Below are 17,428 nucleotides of genomic sequence, written 5' to 3'. Positions count from 1 at the left end.
AAGGAATCAGAAGAAGAGTGACAGGAACCAGTAAGACCCCAAGTAACTGGAGAAGCTTTCTTCGAGATGACAGCAACAACACTGAGCTGTTTCACTTCCTTGCAGAAAAGATGTGTGAAGCACAGACGACAAGCACAGTCATTGTCACAAAAGGAGAAGATGCCATTAGCAACACAAGGAAGTCACTGGATGCTGTGTCTCCATGTTGTCATGAAGAAGCTGACACTCGAATATTTGTACATGCCAGGGATGCAACGACGAATGGTAGCAAGTCCATTATCATGAAGGCAAATGACACGGACGTACTAGTCATAGAAATATCTGTACTGCCATCCTTACAGGAACTAGGTCTTCAGAACATGTGGATTGCCTTTGGCCAAGGAGCCAAGGCACGATGGATTCCAGTCCATGAGGTAGTTTCTGCAATAGGGCCTGAGAAAGCTGGAGGGATCCCATACCTCCATGCGTTCACTAGATGTGACGTCGTGTCTGCCTTCCACGGTAAAGGGAAGAAAACTGCATGGCAGACTTGGAACGTCTTTGATGATGTTTCTGAAGCATTCACCAATCTCAGCCAGCATCCAACATTGATTCGTGATCTTGACCTGCAGAGGCTGGAGAGATTCGTTGTCCTGATGTATGACAGATCAAGCGCAGCTACTGGTGTGGGCGGAGCAAGACTGGATCTCTTTGCCCGCAAGCAGAGGCCGTACAACTCAATTCCACCAACACAGGCAGCCCTCGGAGAACATGCAAAGCGTGCGGCCTATCAGGCTGGGATCATCTGGGGCCAGGCAACCATCTCCAGTCCAGACACGAGCAGTCCCGCTGAATAGGGATGGACACAGAAAGGAGAGACGTGGCAGATATGTTGGACAACACTACCCCCTATCGCAGCCAGCTGTCAGGAACTGACCAAGTGTTCCTGTAAGAAAGGTTGCAACCAGAGATGCAAGTGCTTTCAGTCAGGGCTCCCCTGCACGCACTCTGCAGCTGCATATGTTGACAGTAGCAGCTGGAGGAACATTTGCATGGTATGCATAAATTTGAACATTTACTAGCCAGGGTCCGGTTGCAGAAAGGCCTCAGCTTCATATTACAATCATTAAAGTGGTGTAAAATCAGAAAAAGTGTGTGTCAGGGGGCTTTAAAAACAGGAAAATCCACTCTAGCAGGCTTGAAAACATAGGGATCCACACCTAGATCATGCAAATCAGACAACTACAAATACTTCGAAGCAAAAAGTCAACTTCGGGAGGCAAACTTGGCGACCATCTTGAAAAATGGCCGCCATCTTGGATTTTCAAATGGCCAATCAGGCAGATTTGATTAGAATCCCCTGGAGAACAAATGTGCCCAATTTGATGCTTGTATCATCATTCGCACGATTCCTCTCAAAAATTGCTGTTATCTGCCCCACTACCAGGACCACCTCTGAAAGTGTTTTGCAAGGACTGCCCTGCAGGCAGCCATGTTACCAGGGACTGCATTGAGCAGCCCAGATATCTCCTTATTGTTGCATGAATGCCAGTTCAAATGGACCGGGAACTGCACTGAGCAGCAACTCAAGAGTTCATAGAACATATTAACCCAAGCAGTGTTCCAGTAAATACTTCACTTTAAATAAAATAAAGATTTAGTCCGGTTCATAATGTACTGATCAAAAGTTTCATTCACTTTTTGTGGAGATTTCCCACACCATACATTTTGGAAACGTTGGATATACTGATTATGAAAAGTCTCTATGGCAGCCATCTTGGATTTTCAAAATGGTGACTTATCTTGCCCAATATCATCTCGGTGGAAGCCACAGCCTTTGTGTTTTTAATTTGTATTCTTAAAAATGTATTCACTCGATGTGAGAACACCAAAATAAATTGACAAGCCGGTAGGTAACATGGGTGGTCGCTATTTAATTGCATACAAGTCATACAGTTTTTGACGGATCAGGCTGAAAATTTTTGACAGAGGTTGATTATAGTGCGCATAAAAGTGTGGAAGCCGATTTTTGATTTTCGAAAAAAAAAAAATTTCGGATTTTTTCAAAAATTTCAAAGTCCCGTTGCTCAGCAATGGTGGCATAGATAGCAACAGTGCTCAAAAGCATACAACTAGATCCTGGTATGAACCTACCAGTCAAGTTTCATCAAAATTGGTTGACTCCTCTGGCCTCCAGAGCTGTCCATTACATACAAACAAACAGACAGACATACAAACAGATGGAAAACCTGAGAATAAGGGTAGTCTAGCGACCACCCAATACGACATGCTTGACCTCTCGCAGTATTTGGACCACATCCGGCAGGTGGTGAACGAGAACCTCAAGTGACAGACACACAACCCCAGTGTACCGATGCAGAACTTTCCTACCTGACCTGTTGAGTGTCAATGAGCCCGAAGACTCCGATAAGAGGTCAATCCAGTGATGTTAACTTGCATTCAGGTTTGAGACCCAAAAGAAACCTTCCTGTGAATAGTTCCCAATATTTTCCAAAATTTGGGGGAAAAAAACTCCTGTATTTCTTTATATGTTAAGACAATGAAATTATAGTCATCAGTGGTTATGCTGGTACAGCTAGGAGTGTGTGCTAACGAAATGGAAATGATTGTTGCTTCACTTTCAGGTTCTAGTTGCAGTTGTAGACCGTACTGACTCAACAAACTGTGCAGGTCAACAAACAGGATGGCTACAGCAATGTTACTACAACTTCATCGGCAGTCACATCAGACAACCAACTGGAAACAGTGCATTTTGTGCCAAAAAGATGCCTGTCAATTGGTGTTACAGCCAAGAATCGATTCCTTCAACACTTTGTTGTCTGCAGTAAAGGAGTGAGCAATATTGCATGAAGGCGAATTTGTCCAAATTCACAACAGACTACTAGACTGCACAACCGTGAATTTGCAGATGAATAAGGCAGACCATGCCTGCATGTATCTCATTCATGAGATCCATGCTGGGGTCATTGGAATCTCCAATAATTCAAAAGCATGGCAACACTTCTTCGTAATGGCTCCTGAGCTGTCCTGCCTGGCAAAAGAGTTCAAAGGCCAGTTTGATGTTGGAAGAGGGAATGCTGTTGAGCACCACGACCTCTCCCCAACTGGAGTCAAGCGTGAATATGGAGCAGTTGGAAAAGGTAAGGGTAGGGTGCCATTCTGAGTCACAGCAATCCATTTGCTGCTGAAGATGGCGGACTCGACAACTTGATAATCCATGCATATATCCAAGATCCGTATGTGCAACAAATACTGAAAATGGATGACACCGGACAGAAGCTGAAGGAAGATTATGTTGATGAGCGGATCAATGGGAACGTGAGCATCTTGACACAAGTGAAGAGACAAAACTACAAGATGTACACATCAGGCAACAAGAGGCTGGCAGTAAATATTCATGACAAGACCATTGACATGAAGGAGACCAAAGATCTGTTTGGCAGACTGATGGTCCTTGCCAGATCAAGCTGAGACATGGACCAGAAATAATCTATTGGCAACTACGAGTTTGCCCTGATGACAAGTCGCTCTTTACCCCCATGCGGGAGTGTTACCATGCAGTAACAAGCCCAAGCTCATCCTTGTCCTTGAGAAGTTGGCATCAGAGGAAGCAGCACAAGGTGTCTCAATGCCAGATGAAGTAGCTATCGAAGTGGACAATCTCAATCACAGCAAAAAGGTTGTGATCATAGATTGAATGGTTCTTGTCCAAAAGCTGATTAAGGCCTAAGTCACATTTGGCACGGCGGCCGGAGGGTGTACAAAATATATGGCCACTAGCAATTATAAGGCGGCCGCAGTATTTCCATGGTCACACAATGTAGCAGTCACATATGTTTTTATTGTTCGGGGAGCCACACGGCGTATTTAGAAATTGTGGAGACCGAAAACGTGGGGGTGCCATACGGTCTTTGATTTGATGTCACACGGTGACCTTAGGGCGTCCCTGCGGCGGCCATACAATTTTCAAGGCAGATGCAAGGTTGCCTCAAGGTGCGCGCAAGGTGACCGCAGGGGGGCCCTAAGGCGAACGTGCGGCCAGACAGACGGTAACGAGTGGGTATATATACCAGTTCTTTTTTTACTGAAATAAAAATATAACAGTTCGGTATATACCAGTATATATAACTGAATATACTATAACTATAATATATATATATATATATATATATATATATATATATATATATATATATATATATCAGTTCGGAGTATAGGCAAACACCTATACTCCGATCTCTAGCGGTAGCGCAAGGTGGATGCACGGTCGACGCAGACTGCCAGGGAGGCCTACGTAGGATGCACGGCGGACGTAGGGGAACCGTGCGTCGACCCTGTGTTGCCCGCAGGTAGTCACACAGACTACAAGGCCACCGTACGTTGAACACAGGGACGCCTTAGGACTACCCTACGGCGACCGTGGAAATAGTGCGGCCGCCGTCATTTTTTGGGGGTTGGCAAAATTCATTTTTCTTTGATAATAGCCTACGACAGCTGCACGAATAACACAAGCCCACCGTACGCCAATACGTACGGTCGACGTGGAACACATCTACGTCACAGCTTGGCTTGTCGAATTGCTACGGCCAACGTAGAAATGAAAAAAAGTTATAACTCCATGCTATAATTCCACGGTGACCCCTATGGCCTGTAAAAGATAGCCATACGGCATAGGGACACCCTGAGGCCACCTCAGAAACTCTGCGGCCGCCGCACGTTTCTGTCAATTCAGGGGGGGTGGGGGGGTACGGCCGCCGTATCCTAGACGTAGAGCAAATGTGACTTAGGCTTAAGAAACCAACAATAATGGTGACAGTGAGGGATCTCAGCAAGTGTTTCAACGACACACTGATTAACCTCATGCAGAACTTTGAGGTCATTCTCATGTTTGATACATTCCTTGAAGAGCACAACCAGGCAGAAGAAATTTCAGGGGAAGGACCCCGTCCAGTACCAAGTCAGAGATGAGACAAGCACAAAATGATGAGCAGATTCCTATCACATGGCAAGACAAAGGCAAATTTAGTGAAGTAATTAGCAGAGAAGACTGGATTATAGCAGAAGTTCCTCCAAGCTGGTCATAACTTCAGCACCTGGCCAAACCAGGAGAAACAAGGATGTGGGCTCCTTTGACAAAAGCAACCATGAGGAAGCTGACACATTGATGATACGCCACATGGCCAAAAGTATGTGGACACCTGCTCGTCCATCATCTCATTCCAAAATAATGGGCATTAATATGGAGTTGGTCCCCCCCCCCTCACCCCCTTGCTGATATAACAGCCTCTGCTCTATTGGGAAAGCTTTCCACGAGATGTTGGAACATTGCTGCAGGGATTTGCTTCCATTTAGCCACAAGAGCATTAGTGAGATCAGGCACTGGTTTTGGGCGATGAGGTCTGGCTCGCAGTCGGCATTCCAATTCATCCCAATGGTGTTCGATAGGGTTGAGGTCAGGGCTCTGTGCAGGCCAGTCAAGTTCTTCAACACCGATCTCAACAAACCATTTGTGCACAGGGACATTGTCATGCTGAAACAGGAAAGGACCTTCCACAAACTGATGCTACAAAGTTGGAAGCACAGAATAATCAAGAATGTCATTGTACGCTGTAATGTTAAGATTTCCCTTCACTGGAACTAATGGGCCAAGCCCGAATGATGAAAATAGCACCAAACTTTACAGTTGGCACTATACATTCGGGCAGGTAGTGCTCTCCTGGCATCCGCCAAACCCAGATTCGTCCGTCGAACTGCCAGATGGTGAAGCGTGATTCATCACTCCAGATAATGCATTTCCACTGCTCCAGAGTCCAATGGTGGTAAGCTTTACACCACTCCAGCCGACACTTGCTATTGTGCATGGTGATCTTAGGCTTGTGCGCGGCTGCTCGGCCATGGAAACCCATTTCATGAAGCTCTCAATGAACAGTGCTTGTGCTGACATTGCTTCCAAAATGAGTTTGGAACTCGATAGTGAGTGTTACAACCGATGACAGACAATTTTTCTGCACTTCGCACTTCAGCAGTCGGCGGTCCCATTCTTTGAGCTTGTGTGGCCTACCACTTCGCAGTTGAGCAGTTGTTGCTCCTCGACATTTCTACTTCACAATAACAGCACTTATATTACAGTTGACCAGGGCAGCTCGAGCAGGGCAGAAATTTGACGAACAAACTTGTTGGAAAGGTGGCATCCTATGATGGTGACACGTTTAAAGTCCCTGAGCTCTTCAGTATGGCCCATTCTACTGCCAGTGTTGGTCTATGGAGATTGCATGGCTGTGTGCTCGATTCTATACACCCGTCAGCAATGTTTGTGCCTGAAATAGTGGAATCCACTAATTAGAAGGGATGTCCGCAAACTTTTGGCCATGTAGTTTATGTCTTTCAGTATCTGCAGCAAGACAAAATGCAGGAGACGTACAACTAACGTTTTTCTTGCCTGACAGATGTTTTGGTCCTGGCCATAGCCAACTATGATTTGTTGCCAATGAACATTGGCATTAGAAGTTTTACAGATCCAGCCGTTCTGGGAGGTCCGAAGTCCAATCAAGACGAAAGCTTTACCTGCATTCAATGCTTGCTCTGGCTTTGACAACACTGGGAGGTTTGCAGGAGTAGGAAGGCGACATGGTTCAAGATAATCCTCAGAGCTGAAGACAACACCATAGAGGCTCTGAGGATGCTGTCTGATGACACAGACGTGACGGAAGAACTACAGACAAACTTGACAAGATTTGTGTGAGCTGATTACTGCCCAAAAGGAATTCAAATCCGAAGCATTCCAGAGCTGCAATGGAACCTGTTCTGCAAAAACATGGCAGAGAGCGACAAGCTACCACCAACAATTGGTACCCTCACACAACACATCATGAAATGTACATGTGCAGGCTCAAGTTTGGGGACAAGCAAGAACTGCCAAGCAAGTTTCCCTGGATCCATTGCTGAATGGCTACGACAATGCCGATGACTTCCTGAAACTGACCACCACTGATTCCTCTAGCACCCAAGGATATCATAGATGGTGAGATGCCAGTGCAAGGGAGACTTTCTCACAAAGATGTTCTTGCCAGTCAAAGAACTTGCAATGCACCGACCTCTGCAAATGTAGCACACAGGATGAAAATGACGAAGACTCATTCTATGAAAATTGTGAATCGGACGATAGTGATGACTGAGAACATTCCAATTGTGGTAACAGCACAGCGTGTCCATAGTAAATGTTACATGCAGTACGTTTGAATGACATTTTAAAATGCTAATTATAACCAAAAAGTTTTCATCCCTATATGCAATATTGTCAGTTTTATGATTAAATTGAGAAAAAAAATGGTGTTTTATACCCAATATCCTTATTTCCGTTATACTTAGCTCTTTGTACTTAGTCTCGCTAAATTCACTGTCCCATAAAATGTATGCTTATCCATCAAAAGCATTCGGCTACGTGGATTAGAAGTGGAGATATTTGGAAAATTGATTTTTCAAAAGCGGCCATTTTGGAAATCCAAGATGGCCGCCATGGAAACTTAAAAAATGGAAACATTGGTTTTTGTATTCAGGATATCCGAACGTTTCCTAAAATGGACAGGACTGAAAGCAAATCTCCACAAACAGTGACCACAAATACATTATGAACCGGACTAACTGTAAAAGTCGTATAAAGAAATAAATTCTGGAATTCACCACCATTTTACCGTCATTTTCCCCAATGTCTGTTCCACCACCCTTTCTAACATGTTACATTCGTTCTTCGTGCCCGTTTGTGTCCATTATGACGTCCTTAAAAACAGTGAGTTTCCTGTTTGGATGATTTTCAATTCTGTTTGACTGCCAAGCAGGCAGTGTAAAAAAACTTCTCACTCTCTGCGCATGTGCGATCGAGACGAATTCAGAAACAAAGTACAGTAAAACTACAGGTTTGTTTTCCGATTCATGTTCCGATACGTGTTCAAAATATGACATTCAATTGACTTAATTTGTTCCTCCATTATAAACAGACGTTTGTAAACAGGACAGACGGACGGATGGAAGGACGTGAACCAATTGCTTAACCCCGCTTTTCGCTTTGTGTGCACGGGGTAATAACAATGACATTAATAACAACATTAACAATAATAAAACTTGATGAATTATGCTTTCATATTCCACTTATAGTACGTTACTATCATGTGTACATCAAAAGTTATAAAAGTTTAAACTTGCACAATGACCTTATGGACGCCCCAGGTATACATGCAGTACATTGGTATAGGTATATATCAAAAAAGGAAGTCATGTAACAATGACGTATAATCACAGACACTTGATGACGTTGCAAATCGCCTCAAACTCGACATGTGGCCTGCGTTCAATGTCACCTGGGCGTTCGAGGCGTCGAGACGGTTTTGTGTGACGTCAGACAGGCTGACATAGTGAGTGCGGAGAGGTGGCGTTCCAAGTGCTGCCATGGCCTCTGAGTGCTCCTCCAGATGGTGTAACGATTGCTTGTAGGCCTCAGTGTTAGACAACTTGTCTGTAAGTACAAAAAACATATTTTTCTGTTTTGTGTGAACCTCATACAAGAAAATATTTCTGTCTAAAACACTTGTGGTGTCTGAGCAGAGTCTACAAAACTGTCAAGATGGGGGTGGGGGAGGTAAAGGATGCAGCCTTCCGTGCCTCCCAACATTTACCTAGTGTATTTAATGATGCAGGTAACTGGGTTTGGGGAACAGCAGAATGACAGAAGATAATGTATCAACAGACAAAATGGGGAAAAGGGGAAACGATGGAACGATAACCAATGGATGCGCATTGCGCAACATCACAAGGTGAGGATTTGCTGGAAAATGGTGGGAACAGGGTCTTGGTGTGTGCAGTAAAACTCAATAGTGATGGGTGAGACCATGAGGTGACTGAGAGCAGTACACTTGAAATCGTGTATGGAAGAGCTCATGACAATGGGCTGTGATTAAACGTTCCACAGGGGAGAAAGGGGGATTAGTAAATATGGAGGTGAAAGTTTAGTTCACAGTTGAGGACCATAACAGATAACTCACATACTCTGCATTAGACAGTACATGATCAGGCTTCCAGAACCAGAAACGACGCCCCAGAAAATGGCCATCTGCTTCAAGGCTCGAATCGGGAGGGCCATGGTCCACCCGTCGAGGGACAACACTGGCCAGGCCTGAAAACAGCACGAGGGTAACGATGCACGAAGGTAACGAAATCCCAAGACAAGTTCTTTAAACGCACTGACACTCCAAGGGAAGGGGTTACTGATGACATCTGCCTGACTGAATAAAGCATTCTTAATGAAAGATTTGAGGATTTACTTAAACAATTCCTCAATTTCCTCTTAAGGACACCCCTAATTTGAGGATCGTTGCATATTCGAATATTCCTGTAGTTTTTCCTTCAAACCTTTCTGAAACTCAAAGGAGCACTCCCCCATCCTTAAAAACCAACCTTCCAGTTTCCAAATGGTACCTTTCATGGAAATTGGTCACGAAGAGGTAAATTATTGCCACGCAAGACGTTGCAAACGTGTTTTCAGAGACCACCTCAACCCACTTGATGTCTTTGATGATGTTACCCTTATCTAAAACACGTACTAAGGAATAACTAGAATTACACAAAGGATCTTTAACCCCCCAGGAGTCATTTCCACAACAATATGTTTTAAATAATTTATTCATAAACTCCATCGAACTGACAATCCCCTTGACACGTGATATCTGGGCTGATGTAAAGGTGTGTGCTTTATGTTGGCTTAATGGTTAGGGTGGTGGGCTTGGAATCCTAAGGTCCTGAGTTTTAATACTGCCTGGCCATTGAATTAATAACAAGTGGGTTGACTCAGTTGGTCATCTTTCTGAGGTCGGCAAAATGAGTACCAGCTTGCTGGGATGATTGAGCCATTTGAGTATCCTGCATTGGAGTAGCGACCTGTTCAGGATTGTGCCCAATAGCCCAGGAGACCACTGAGGAAACACTGACGCTCTGTGCAATCTGGTCCCGATAGATGGATGGTAAAGGTGTGTTTTGGTGCAGGTACTGCAGGTGCAGCTAAACGAGTTATTAGTCCATGTTGCTAGTGTAGTGGTACCTTCATGGTGCGAACATTTATTACTTCGTGGTCAGGTTATTCAGATGCCAATTACCAAGCTTGGTGTTGGCTTAGTGGTTAGGATAGTTGGCTTGGGATCTTAGAGTCCTGAGTTTGCGCCCCGTTTTCCACTGAAATAACACCAGGTGGGGTTGACTCAGCCTGTCATCCTTCTGAGGTCAGTGAAATGAGTACCAGTGTACTGATAGAGGGGGTGCAGAATCAGTGGCATAGTTGTGCCGCAACAAAATAAAAGCTTCCCATCAGCCAAGCTGCCATACGCAAGAAGAAGTAGATACTAATTGAATTGATATTGACCGTGACCCCAGGGAAAAACAGTCAACTGTGTATGTAATAAATAGATTGAACATGGTGTGTTGCTCGGTCCATAACTGTTGAATCCTACATCGTAGAGAGACGTGTGGGGCCTCGTTTGGCTTAGGCCTAGGTCACATTTGCTCTACGGCGAGGATACGGCGGCCGTACGCTCTCTGAATTGACAGAAACGTGCGGCGGCCGCAGAGAAACTGAGGTGGCCTCAGGGAGGCCCTACGCCGTTTGGCTATATTTTACAGGCCATAGCGGCGCTGTGGAATTATAGCGCGGAGTTATAACTTTTTTTTCATTTCTACGTTCGCCGTAGCAATTCGACAAGCCAAGCTATGACGTAGATGTGTTCCACGTCGACCGTACGTAGGGCGTAAGGTGGGCTTGCGTTATTCTGCGGCTGCCATAAGCTCTTCTCAATGAAAAATGAATTTTCCCAACCCCCAAAAAATTACAGCGGCCGCACTATTTCCACGGTCGCCGTATGGTGGCCTTGCGGTCTGTGTGACTACCTGCGGGCAACGCAGGGCCGACACACGGTTCCCCTAAGCCCGTCATGCAGCTACGTACGGCCTCCGTGGCAGTCTGCGTCGACCGTGCGCTACCGCTAGAGATCGGAGTATAGGTGTTTGCCTATACCGTGGTGCCCCCAGAATCCCAATTCAATTCGTTCCAGGAGGCTGTTCGGATTGCAAAAAGTTCGGATTCCAAAAATATTTTCCCAATAAGAAATAATGGGGTGAATTAATCCGTTCATGGACCCAAAGAAAACCCACTTTCAAGATACTTTAAACTGAAATTCCCCATGTTTAAGGTAAAATAAGATGAGTAAATGACCTTCGGTGGCAGTGTATTGTATGTAAACTGGTACAATCACCACATCCAAAGGTCCACACAGGCTCGAGCTCCGGCATGGGTTCCGATCGCTCGTGCACTCTGCGAGAGCGCTGCCCCCAGGGCAGCTCATCAAACATGATGCCCGCAGAACCACAATCACTTTCATCAAACGCATCGGGCTGACGTAATCATGGATATTCCAAATTACAACTGGTAACTGGTTTTGGTGTGAAATTCAATCCTTGCCCGACAGTCCGGCACACCACGTGATCGGATTGCTTTTTTTGTTATTAATTAAAACACAAGATGATTAAAAAAACAAACATCACAAATGAAGGTGAAAACACGAGGTAAGGCCTGTCACATTTGGCTCGGCGGCCGGAGGGTCTACAAAATGTACGGGCACTAGCAATTATAAAGCGGCCGCAGTATTTCCACGGTCACACAATGTAGCATTCACATGTTTTTATTTTTCGAGGAGCCGCACGGCGTATTTATAAATTGTGGAGACCGAAAACGTGGGGGTCTCGTACGGTCTTTGATTTGATGTCGCACGGTTACCTTAGGGCGTTCCTGCGGCGGCCATAGAATTTTCAAGGCAGACGCAAGGTGCCCGCAAAGCGACCGCAAGGTGACCGCAGGGGGACCGCAGGGGGGCCCTAAGCTGAACGTGCGGCCAGACAGACGGTAACGAATGGGTTAATTATTATTTTTATTTTTTTTTACCAGTTCTTTTGTTTCGGCTTGTCGAATTTCTACGGCGAACGTAGAAATGAAAAAAGTTATAACTCCGCGTTATAATTCCACGGCGACCTTACGACCTGTAAAATATAGCCACCCTGAGGCCACCTCAGTTTCTCTGCGGCCAAGGCACGTTTCTGTCAATTCAGAGGGCGTACGGCCGCCGTATCCTCGCCGGCCGCCGTATCCTCGCCGTAGAGAAATGTGACTGAGGCCTAATGTATCGATCGACACACGAGAGATGCTTTCACGAGGACTTCCACTGACGAACTGAATGAACAAAATGCGAAGATGCGGCTCGAACAGGTGGGGGAGACACGTGAACAAACATGAACGCTTCGTTGTGTTTGGTTTTTTAAAATGTATTAGGTTTTTAGGGCAAAATTTTCTCGAAAAAATTGTTCGGATTCCAATTTGTTCAAACAATGGGGCGTTCGGATTCTGGGGGCACCACGGTATATTATAGTTATAGTATATTCAGTTACATATACTGGTATATTTTTATTTCAGTAAAAAAAAGAACTGGTATATATACCCACTCGTTACCGTCCGTCTGGCCGCACGTTCGCCTTAGGGTCCCCCTGCGGTCGCCTTGCATCTACCTTGAAAATTCTATGGCCGCCACAGCGACGCCCTCAGGTCACCGTGCGACATCAAATCAAAGACAGTACAGCACCCCCACGTTTTCGGTCTCCACAATTTAAAAATACGCCGTGCGGCTCCCCGAAAAATAAAAACATATGTGACTGCTACATTGTGTGACCGTGGAAATACTGCGGCCGCCGTCTAATTGCTAGTGGCCGCAAATTTTGGAGACCCCACGGCCACCGTGGTAAATGTGACCTCGGCCTTAGCAGAGTCCCGGTTTGCCCTGTCGGCCCAGGCCTTTCCCACATTGAGGAATTATTTCAAACAATGACACACTACTTATAGTTATCAGGTTGTAATTAAACATAAAAATACATCAACAACATATCATACAACGACACAATGTATTGTCTCCCTTGGGCTTGAGAAGAGCCTCCACTAGTGCTTCTGTCCCTTCCTGAAGCCAGTTTGGAGATCGCTTCACTGCCATCGAGCTTTTGGACACCTCTTCCTCTCCCGAATCTGATCGGTTGCCGAGCATAGCAATGGCTCCTAGGGAATTCCTCAATCTTAAGGAAGTCCTTACTTGAGGATTTCCTAAGTGTTTATAACAAATCGAGTTAGCGACTTATACTCATCACTAAAGGTTGATGACTTGTCCAATCTGATCAGGGCCCCAGAAGCTGTTAAGCTTGAGTGCAGGTGAATAGTCACAAGTTCAACAAGAAAAAGAGCAATTAGAGATTGCAAACCCTCGACAGGACTTATTTTGTGTGGTGTGGTGTGTGTACTGGTGTGTTACGTAATAAATGAGACATAACTAGAACTGCCACTTTGCAACTGCTGGCAGTGATGACCGGGTACCAAGACGTCCCGCTTTGATGCAACTCCACTTTGATTAGACACCTGACCCTGACCCTGACCTAAGACATTTATTATTATTCAATTGAATTTAGAATGTGATTGAAGTAAATTCAATCCAGATCAAATGGAAGACCAAATAGATGCAGCCCTGCATTGGAGTCATCAGAAGGAACCAAAATAAGGAAAAAAGAAAATATGAAATCATCAGGAAGAACCTGGATAAGATTCGCATTGAAGCTGCTACTCTACCCTCAAACCCATCCAGGAACAGCCAAGTGAGACTTATTCAAAACAAAACAAAAAACTCAATAAGAATCTAGATCAAAAAATTAAATAATTCTGGCTGCCACAAAATGCATCCAATCAAGTTGAAATTAAAAAAATATAAATTTCACATGGAATCACAAGGAAATTAGACAGCTCATGTGTCCTAAAAACCTGCTCCTCTGCTCTGCTCACCCCCTCTCTCTGTTCTATTCACCCTCTCATTTTCTCAAGGTCATCTGCCATCTATTGGATATCAGCAAACATTACCACCCTGCATAAAGAAGGTGCAAAAACAGATCCCTGCAACTACAGACCAATCAGCCTTCTCCAAATCATCAGCACAATTGTGGAATCAATCATCGCTTTCGACATTAAATCCTTCATCTTCTCCAGTGACCCGATTTATGATCATCAGTTTGGATTAAGACCACGTCATTCTACCCTGGATATGCAGCTGCTTCTGCTCTCTCAACAATGGATGGAGATCTTCAATGCCAGACATGAAATCAGAGCCAACTCCCAAGACATATTGTGTGCTTTCGATATGGTCTGGCATCTGGCCCTGCTCACAAAACTCTCTTCCTATGGTATCCAAGGCCATCTCCATTATTGGCTCACAGACTTCCTCTCCTGTCACAGCTGTGTGGCCCCTAATGGAAATCGCTCATCCCCTCTTCCTCTCCAGGCTGCAGTTTCTCAAGGCAGTGCGCTGGACCCTGTACTTTTTCTGGTTTTCATCAATGATCTTTCTGACTCTGGAAAATCCTCTTTATCTCTTTGCTGATGACTCCACCCGTACCATTTGTCATCCCTAAGATCGGCAAGCAGCAGCCTCTTCACTCTGCAGATCTGGATAAATTCACAAGCTGGTCCAACATGTGGAACATGTCTTTCAATCCTGACAAATGCTACACTCTCTATGTCTCTCCAAAAGGACCATCTGAAACACCTCCACCCCCCATATACTTTCTCAACAATCCTCTTGAAGAAGTCCTTTCATTCCAGCTTCTGGGTCTCACTATCTGCCATGATCTTTCCTAGGAAAGCCACATTTCCAACCTGGCCTCCAAAGCCAGTTGCCGAATGGGCATCCTCCTTCGTGCAAAGTCCTTCCTTGCACACCTGAGCTCCTGACCACAAACAAAGCTTTCGTCCCCAGCCTGATGGAGTACTGCTCTCCCCTCTGGGCTGGTACTCCTACCTCCCACCTTTCTCAGCTTCACGCTGTGGAAACCAAAGGATTTTGGATCATTGGCATCTCCTGTGATGAGGCTGAGTCTTTGGGTCTCTCACTCTCTCACCGCAGGCAGTTCGGTGGTCTTTCTGTTTTCTGCAGTCAGCTCTCCGGCCTCGCACCCCCCCCCCCCCACCAAGCTCTGTCTGTGATGTGTCTTCCCAATATTTCCACAGGGCATTCAAGGTCCGCCATCAGCCTCCTTCTGGTAAAACTACCAAAATCAAGAATCACTGCTCACCTTCATTCTTTCATTCCTCGTTTTCCCCCACCTTTGGAACAAACTCCCACACTCTCTTCAATCCTACTATTCCCTCCAGGTCTTCAAAGCAGCTGTTCACCACCATCTCTTATCATTCCCCATCCAAATCATCGATCTTTTCTACCCCCGTTAATCCACTCCAAACCCACCTCCTTCAAATTCCCTGCTTTCCTTCCTGAAAGTCCCTGTAATGTCCATCTTGTTTACCTCATGCACCCCACCCCATCCCGCTCCCCTCCACAGATGTCCTCATTTCTCTGTTCCCCACTGTTTTTTGTTTCCCTCTATCACCCATATTGTCTCCTGTCCCCCCCCCTCCCCCACTTGTTATACATTGTGTGTTGACTCATGTACGAGTCCCGACAGTGGATTGAAAGAAAAATGTTGTAAGAGATTGAATCATTTATCTATTCACAATGATGCAATTGCAGATCTTTCCACATTTCTTTACACAACGCACCCCAGCACAAATAAACTACAATTAGACGTTGATTTACAAAACACCGAGCCATTATACGAGCTTATATCAAGCTTTAAAGGTGACATGGTTTGTGTTGTAATATAGATCATTGTAGATCTTTAACATATAAAACGTCACAAACAATATCAACAAACAAGGTCGTGTGTGCTTTTCCGGGTACCAATCCTGAAGTTTGCAACATCGATTCAAAAACATTTGACCATTTTCCAGCCCATTTAAGAATAAGAAGTACGAAAGTTTCCACAACGGCGACAAACGTACCGGAGTCGTGGTGCTGCGGTGAAGTTCGCACGAGGCACTGACGGCCCAGAGAGCACGTGACCGAATTTGTGATGACCACAGTGCTCAGTCGCCATCTCACGTCCGTTTAAATCGCTCTATTTTCAAAACAAATGGAGTCGTGCGCAGGATGCACGATTTTAAGGGTGCAACCCCAGCAACTGATGCGAACATTAACGCTAAGGACGATATAAACGAAACGAAGATATAAAATACACGCAGTGTATACTGTACCCATCTCCGTGTCAACACTGTGCTCTGTGGAATCCCACTCAAGGACAGGGTATTGAATGTGGGTCCGTTTGTTGCTTGGTGAAAAAAACATTTTTTTGTCTGTCTGTCTGTCTCTCTGTCTGTTTGTTTGTTTGTCACACGATTTTGCCCACAGTTTTCAAGCAATCGTTCTGAAATTATTTGTGTATGTCGGTGACAAGGAGATAAACACTTAATTATGGTGAAGATCTGACTCCGGATCTGGATCTGAGAATTTTTTAAGTGATTCTTCACCGTTGAGAGATGGGGCCAAAAACGATATATACTGTAGTTCAAGATCTCAAAAGGTTATGGATGCATTCACGTGAAACTTGGTGGGCGGGTTGGGAATGCCACAAGGAAGAACTGATTCAATTTTGGGGAAAATCTGAATCCAGATCTGGAAGTTGTGGAAGGATTTGGAAAAAGTTGTATTTTGGATGGATTCACATGAAACTTGGTGGATGGGTTGGGAATGCCACGAGGGAGAACTGTTTAAATTTTGGTGAAAATCCGAATCCAGATCTGGAAGTTGTGGAAGGATTTGGAAAAAGTTGTATTTTGGATGGATTCACATGAAACTTAGTGGACGGGTTGGGAATGCCACGAGGAAGAATTGATTCAATTTTGGTGAAAATCCGAATCCAGATCTGGAAGTTGTGGAAGGATTTGGAAAAAGTTGTATTTTGGATGGATTCACATGAAACTTAGTGGACGGGTTGGGAATGCCACGAGGAAGAATTGATTCAATTTTGGTGAAAATCTGAATTCAGATCTGGAAGGTGTGGAAGGATTTGGAAAAAGTTGTATTTTGGATGAATTCACATGAAACTTGGTGGACAGGTTAGGTGTGTGACAAGGATGAATTGTTGGATTGGGTTAGACACCATAAACTCTTGAGACCCTATAAACCCGTTATGGCTCTGTAAAACCCTATAAACCCCTTTACACCACCAAGACCCTGTAAACCCTTCAGAATATTAGACCCCTTAAGATGCCCAACGAGTGCCATCCCGTTTCGCCAAGTTGTCACTTTATGAGTGATTTTTCATTTGTTTGTGTGGCCGCACAGAACTTTCATGATTTTCTCCACAACCGCTTGTCGGGTTGAGACGAATTTTCACGATAGGTGCGACGACCCATGTAGAATGTTGTAATGATAATTATGACGTCACAGTTGACGTGGTGTGGCAGCCATGTTGGAGAAAC

At 44.9% G+C, this 17,428-nt stretch overlaps 1 long non-coding RNA gene across 1 annotated transcript; it reads right to left on the bottom strand.

Annotated features, from left to right (window-relative positions):
* Positions 1-8,348: 8,348 nt before the first annotated feature.
* Positions 8,349-16,240, bottom strand: LOC147031169 (uncharacterized). Its single transcript, XR_015056704.1, has 4 exons — positions 16,202-16,240; positions 15,950-16,065; positions 9,036-9,166; positions 8,349-8,509 (listed from the first exon to the last, which is right to left on the bottom strand). It is a non-coding gene; the product is annotated as an uncharacterized LOC147031169 (long non-coding RNA).
* Positions 16,241-17,428: the final 1,188 nt, after the last annotated feature.

Source organism: Eptatretus burgeri, chromosome 3 (assembly GCF_056783735.1).
Source record: "Eptatretus burgeri isolate ZD-2024b chromosome 3, Ebu_testis_v1, whole genome shotgun sequence".
Classification (NCBI taxonomy): Eukaryota; Metazoa; Chordata; class Myxini; order Myxiniformes; family Myxinidae; genus Eptatretus; species Eptatretus burgeri.
Note: the sequence above shows the minus strand (reverse complement) of the source record. Positions and strands in the feature narration are given on the sequence as shown.